General features: G+C 49.1%; 1 protein-coding gene across 5 annotated transcripts in view; it reads right to left on the reverse strand.

Annotated features, from left to right (window-relative positions):
- Positions 1 to 7636, reverse strand: part of ERI3 (ERI1 exoribonuclease family member 3) — a 161342-nt gene that overhangs the window by 153479 nt on the left and 227 nt on the right. The gene's annotated exons all lie outside the window — the stretch shown is intronic.

Raw genomic sequence — 7636 nt, forward strand, 5'->3', positions numbered from 1 at the left:
AAAAACATGCAGTTGGGGGGGAAGGAAAAAGGCTACACCCTTCACATCAAACACATCTAGTAAAGCAGACCGTTACCCACCTCTGCATCTTGAAATCGATAATTTGCTAGTGCCTTTTAGCTGACAGATGAAGCTAAGAACAGAGGAGAGATGCACACGGGGCGTTTCATGGACCCCCTTGACAGATGGCACCAAGCAGGAGCAATCTCATGAAGAACTTTTGCTTTCTATCTTTTGGGGCAAGCATATTTTTATCTACGTGAATAGCCAGACACTGCTCTGGGTTTGCAGGTGTCCTGGGAAATGCCAGCAACTTCTTGCCTGCTGAGAGCGGAGTGTTGCAGAGCACAGGGGAGCTGCTGAGCAGACACACTTTATTTAGAGGCATAAAGCATTTAGGGCTGGTACAAAGATACAAACGATTAGTAATTATCCAGTGTTTATTCCGACATATGGCATGGAGGAAGTCAGTCAAAATATGACTTTAAAAACCTTGTTCTAGCCAGACAACTTTTTATGCTGAATGACTTTATTTCCAAGCCCAGTGCAATGTCATAAATGTCCCTTACACACACTGGGTCGGATTATAACCTTGGAGACCGCAGATGGTCACATCTGGTACTCACTTCTGCCAGGTGAACATTTCATATCAAACAGCTCCAATCCCTTATACAGATACATATGCAATGTAATAAGGCCATAAACTATGGCTGGACTTCACAAAGTATTTCAACAGATTGTACAAGGACACCAGAAAGCATGACAGTATTGACATTTGCTACACCCAGTGATGGGGGGGAAAAAAACCACTATGCGTGGGGGTTACAGATGTGAGATAAAGTTAAGTTTTATGTGCGGTCTGTCACTCTTTGTGACATACAACTTTGTTGGCCGCCATCAGTAAACTGTCTCTGGCTAAAAACAGACATCACAATTCTCCCAGGAGAAAAGCATTTGTCCGGGATCCTACAAAGGTACAAGCCCACTCCGAGTACATATGAGATATGCACTATAAAATGTTCTAATGCTTTTTCCAGGGCAATTGGGGCGCATTTGAGTTAATTGTTATTCTTTCCAAGGAGAAGCTATGCAAGCAAGGGGCTGGGCTGCTCTGCTTGTCCCAGGGTTTAACTGGGATCCATCAAAACCACCTCAAATGCAACATCCGTTTTTATCCCCTTACAACATGCCAGCCCTTTAGACCAGTGGTTCTCAACTCTTTTAGACAAGAGACCACCCCCCCTTGGAAAACACCAGCTTTTAGCTTTCATTCATTTGTTCCCTACAGAAAAATAATTAAAGAAGTCTTCCAGGCCACAAGAAGTCAGCATGGTTCTGATGCTGTGAATTCCCATTTGAAAACTCTGGGTTTATCTTGTGAATCACACGTAAGGCTTTGTACACCCAACAGAGCTAACCCTGAATGGCACCCCACAGCATCTTTAAGAGGATCTCACGCAGAATCACGGAGTTTAGTCTAGCCACAGAATGGTGGGTGCCAGGTACAAAATAGATTTGACTGGCACCTAACCCAGTTCTGCGTTCAAGCCAAAGCCAACTGCTAAAAAAGACCCCCACGTAGCAGCCAAACTGATGGTAAACCAGCAGCGTGGGGAGAGCAGTGCTTGCTACAAAGGGATCAGGGCACTTCTAGCATCCCTGACATGGAGGAAACAACCCAACTCCAGAGGGACATGGAGAGCGCATGCTTGCCTCAGGATCGAGCGGGGATGAATGGCATTCAAGCTCACAACTTATCTATGAACCACGGAGGCAAGCTCTCCACAAAGCCGTGGCTTTACAGGCTCTCTGCACATAAAACTAATCTTAATTTTTACAGACAAATGGCATTAAAAGCAATCAAAGCTGTGCAGGAACAAAGTAAATTTCAAAAGCCTGTTTTCAACCCCTAAAAGAAATTAGACAGAAGTTGTTGCTCAGGCAGATAAACTGGCACGATGCTGTAAGGAAGGAGAAGAGAAGAGAGAGTAAAACATACACTTGAGTGAAGGCTACACCACAGCAGCCACAAGAACTACCGTGCCGAGTTTGAGCAAAGGTCCATCTAGTCTGGTACCCTAAAGAGACCATACTGACGGCCCAAGAACGGTCATGCCCCAGTCAGCAACTGCCAAGCAAACATGGGCTCACACCCATCCCCAAGACCACCAGAAATGTCTCCCTATATTAAGCCAAATTTATTAAGAAGGGGGGGGGGGAAACACCCACACAAGAGTTTCCTCGCAGCATCAACCATTCAAACATTTCAAGACCTACCTAAAGTACAAAAATGAAGGAGTAGGAAGAACAAGCTAACTCACTGTCACTGCCCAGCCTCGTAAAACACAAACAGCAAGGCACGGGAGTAGCATACTGTTTTAATAACTTCAGGTGGTTTTAGACAGGCAAACTGGTTTATTTAATTGATCTACTTGACAGCAGCATCCTTTTAACAATAGGCCAATAAACTCTTTAATGAATTCCCTACATTTTTGGTTGGGTTTGTTTTGTGGCAGCATTAGGCAACCGAACCCATGTTCTGGGAAACATCTTGCGTCAAAGCCTTCCCCTGAAATACATGCAGAGCCTTCCTGGCATTACTCATCTCCAACACAATGGGGTACAAATTGTTTGTGTACAGCCCTTCAAGGGGTGTGCAGCCCCCTCGCAGCTCAAGGGAGGAGACCTGGCCTGTGCTGTAGGCTGCTCACAGAGTACACCACAATTCAGCAGCGGAGGGTGACAGCAATGGGCAGGGGTCAAGGCTGAGGGTTACAGCAGTAAGATCACGTGGTCACTTGCTCCAGGGATGTGGACATCTTGGTAGCAAAATTACAAGAAAACATGTCCTTGTTGACTCACCATGTGTGGGCACTGTGGAAGAAGTGAGGTAAGGAGGGATAGACAGGGAGGGCATGCGGAGGAAGGAAGCTTTCTCCCAGCTCATAAGCTTGTTCCTTCTGCCACCCTCCTTCATGCCAAACCACTTCAGAGAGCATCAGAACTGCATCCCTAGAGCTGCCACAGACCCCAGGGCTGGTGAGATCAGAAAGACGCGGGGGGGGGGAAGGAATACTTCCTCTGGCCACCACGTCTTGACAACCCAAGGTGCCAGGAAAGGACGAGACCACAGCTTGCTCAGCTGCAGTGACACTGAAACAAGATGCAATGCTGATAAGACAACACGTAGCCTTCCCAAAGACACCAAACACCTAGTCTGGGTTGAGAAAGGCTGCTCACTTCCACTGGCTCCAGAAGTGGTCTCCTAGGACTGCTTTTACTGAGCTGATGGACAGATGGATCTCAATCTGAAGCCTGCAGAACTAGCCCGATGGCAAGAATGTAGAGAGGGGGGAAAATGCTGCTGTATGGGAGCAGTCAATGGCTTCTGACGATACAGTGGCAGAATGAACCGATAACCTCAATGCACTATGTGGAGAAGGCCAATGTACCTGTTCAGTTATGGTCTTAGGTTTACAGCACTTCAGGCTTGAATGGCCCTGGAGATCATAGATTTTAGGGTCAGAAGGGACCTATTAGATCATCAAGTTCAACCCCCTACCCTGGGCAGGAAAGAGCGCTGGAGGGTCAGATGACCCCAGCCAGGTGTTTGTCCAGTCTCTTCTTATATACCTCCAAGGAAGGGGATCATCTACTCGGACTTTTCTCTATCACATATTTCACCCAGTGGTCCTGCCCTTGTGTCATCCTCCAGGACACCTAGCCTGGCTCTGAAGACATCAAGAAATGGAGAATCCACCCCTTCCCCTGGTAGTTTCTTCCAATGGTTAGTCACCACCACTGCTAAAAAATCTATGACTTCTTATTCATTTCAATAAGTCCTCATCCTTGGGCTGGGTTTATAATTTAGGGCCATACGTTACCCCCAATCTTCAGCAGAGTGCCCCTCCAACAGCAGGGGAGATTGGGCATAACAACACCCCCAGGCAGCAAAGTTACTGCTGCATGCAGCTTAATTTAAGGCAAAGGGAATATGCCAGGGGCTCTCAAATCCACAGCTTGCTGCCTTTAGTTTACTCAGTACTTGGCATGGGAAAGTACCCAGCTTTCAAATACAAGTGCCATGGTTGTGCCAAATGATTGCCAGACTCAGTCCACACTGCAAAATTCTGCTAGCAGGACAGCAAGCACTCAGAGGCCCTGAGGGAGCTAAGTCACCTAGGCCAAGTGCAGCCAGACTTCTGCCACTGTCTGGTGACCACCCAAAGGCACACACAGATCCTTCCACACTGTCCCCTCAGCCATCAGAGCCCCTCCCAGGGCACAGGTCAGGCTGTGACGTGGAGAGGTTCAAAGCACATGGCTGTGTGCCGGCTCTGCTGGCTTGGTGACAGCACCTGCTGACTTCTGGCTCAGCACAAAGCAAGGTGGCTGTGCACCTGAATTACCTGATAATCTGACTCCTCACTGGGCTTCGGAGGTCGGTCACACTTCAGCGAGACCTGTAAGGGGGCTCACAACTCTCTGACCTGAATAAGGCCTCAGCAAGCCAGAGCAGCAACTTCAGACCAGCCAATCCTTTGTTTCCACCTGGGAAGTTCTCTTTGCATTCCTAAGGTCCCGGGTTTTTAAAAGTGTGAACTCTGCAAAAGACAAATGCCATGAAGGACTGGCAGCGATTTCAAGTGGGCCTGGAGCCAGGTTGTGTGAAATTTCTACAGTTTGCTTGATCTGAGCCTTCAAGAGGCCGAGAAATAAACCTGGGAGAAGAGAAGAGAGACACCACAGAGAATTTCCCCTGGCACTGATAAACAGGCACCTCCAAGGTGAAAAAGATCCGTTCTAACTGCGCACCATTATGCGATCAGGAAATTTAGGACAGGAAGTGAAACATCAATGTCCAATGGAAACTGCAGAAGAGTTCAGACAGAATGCAATTACCCAGCTGGCATGTGGCCAGGCCAGCCTTTGTTACCAGTCTATTTTGAGGTTGCAAGATAGCTTGTCAGAGGGTGTTTGTGACCACAACAGAGCTCCTCAGTTTTATATTTCATCTCATTCACAAAACTGCACCTCTTCTCCCCAACCCAGCACCATGGTGGGGAGCTGGCTTAGTCCTGATAGAGGGGGACACCATCTATCATGTCTTCTGGGCCACCACTCGCGGCTTTCCTATCCTGGCACAGATTGGAAAGCCGTGTATTTGTTCAGAAGTCTCCCATGGCCTCCTATGAACACAATTTGATGCCCAGTCCCTCTCAGTTTACTTTAGCTCATGGATCCCCAATCCCATACGCTCCATGGGTTCCAGGCAGTTCACAGAGCAGTTATTGCTTGATCAGTGCAGGAGTGCGGTAGGTTCAAAAACTCTTTGTGCCAGGCTTTTTTTAGAACTTTATTTCCAAAGCTCAAGAAAAGATTCCACAACTACTGAAGTCGGTGCAGTTCAACCAAGACTGGTATTAAAACAACTACAAGCAAGCCTCCCAAATGAACTGCGACAGAAACACAAATCAATGTTGCAAATGCAGAGAGAAAAATGAAGATCAGATAAAAATCGTATCAGTGGATACTTGTCCAAGGCCTTCTTTATTTAGCAAACAAATGAGCATATGTTACCTTTTCAATGCACTAGGTTCCAAATTTTGGTAAGACTCAGGCCATGTACAATTTTTCACGAATACGTGGGGCGTGCAAGTGTCCACACGCGCACACACGCATGCACTACAGCAAGTAGGGCAACTGATGATTGAGAGAAGCGACAGCCATTAGAAGGGTTTTCCTTTAAAACTACAGGAGCATTTAGTCTACATTAGAAATTAATGCCAATATTTTAGACTCTACCCAGAACTTCAAGGTACAAAAACATACCAATATATTAAATTGCTCTCCCCCTCCCCCAACACACACAGTCACCTCAGATTTCTAGCAACTGGACTTCTAACATCATGTTTATTTTAGAAATCATCTGGTCTTTCAACAAAACCCTGCGAGCCAGATATAAAACATGAATTGCTACAAGAGTTGGTACATTGCAAGCAGCAGCAAAACTAGAATCACTCAAGTTCCCAAGTGAATGGAACGAATTCCTTTCAGAAACGTAACAGCGCAAGTCTTCCTTATCTCATCTCTGCTAAGATACTGTGCAAATCTTTAACCCATCAGAAAAGTTCATCTGGCCCTTCGCACTGGAGCAAAGAGAATGTTAAATGTCAGAGTAAATGAGACCATCGATTCACCCGATTTCAACAACCAAGAAATAAAAAGTCCAAGTCCATGTCAGACTGATTTACTAATCAACCACCAAGGTCTTGGGACAGACACAACCTCAGAAGTCAGGCACTATATCTGCTCATGCATCTCACTGGAGGAGAAACACCCGTAACAGCAGCCAGACAAGGGAGGGAGCCAGCATTCCTGCAACCAGCCATGCAACAAGTGCACCAGATAGCGCTTCTCGGCCCTCTCACATTTACCTCTGAGTCTCGAGATCCTTCAGACCCTGGTGACGTGCAATCAGAACAATCAAACAGCTTCGATCTGGAACACCTGGTCCCATCCCGCCTCCCTTTTGGGAGGTTCAGAAAAATCCCACTGATGTTTTTTTTCTTGCCACATTTAATTTCACTTCCCAAGGGGCTCGGTTTAGCAGGAGACCAAACTAGACCCCAAATGACTTGGACTATAAGAGCTGCCATGCACTGAGTCAGATCCTTGGTCCGTCCTGCCCAGTGTCCTGTGTCACAAGGCAGCAGAGAGCAGAGGCTGGAAGGGAGAGCGACTGGGTCTGAGCATGGCTGTTCCCTGTTCCTCCCTCCAGGAAGGCCTGATTCAGAGGCCGTGCTCCTCATTCCCATGCTGCAAAGCTCCTGACTTGATGATTAATTGATCAAACCCAGACTCCAATCCAGGGATGTCAATGCCACAGGCCGGCCCCTGAGACAGCCCACGTCTGGGGACTCCGACTGGCAGCAATGCCAGTGCCCTTGCATGGGAAGCCCCTGCCCCTAACCTGGCTATGGGGGAGGGCTGGGGGTGACCCTAGGAGAGAGAAGCGCCTCATGTATAGGTCCAGTGCCCAACCACACCTCACAGTTATGGATGAGCTTTGGGCTGCCCCACTCGGGTATGTGGAAGGAGACGGGGGCTGACGCCCGTGCTGCCAAACCCCGAACATCCCCAGCTCGTGGCCCCTTCCCCCTATGCAAGCCCCATGCCCTGCTCCCACTGTGCAGCCCCAGAACCCCCCCTCCAGACCACCTTACCCCTGAAGCCCTGGCACCTCCTCCCCCCCACAGCCCCCCGCAGCAGGTCTCCCCTCCCCTGCCTCCTCGGACCCTGGGGCTCCCACCCACAACTACCTATACACCCTAGAGCTCCTCTGCTACATCCCCCCCCCAGGGCCTACATTCCCCCTTTCCTAGGGCCCCTGCCCACCCTGGGGCTCCCCTGCTCCCCCCAGGTCCCTCATGACCCTCCGCCCTCACGTTAACGCTCCCCCAGGCCTGCATACCCCCTGCCCCTGCCAAATCTGGGGCTCCCCTGCTACAGCTCCCCCCCAGGGTCCCCCAAGCTCCTCCCCCTGAGGCTGCCCTGCCCCTCCCCACATCCCTGCCCACCCTGGGGCTCCCCTGCTACAGCCCCCTCCAGGGCCCCTCATGCTCCTCCCTTGAGG

Source organism: Crocodylus porosus, unplaced genomic scaffold (genome assembly GCF_001723895.1).
Source record: "Crocodylus porosus isolate Cpor-Errol unplaced genomic scaffold, CroPor_comp1, whole genome shotgun sequence".
Classification (NCBI taxonomy): Eukaryota; Metazoa; Chordata; order Crocodylia; family Crocodylidae; genus Crocodylus; species Crocodylus porosus.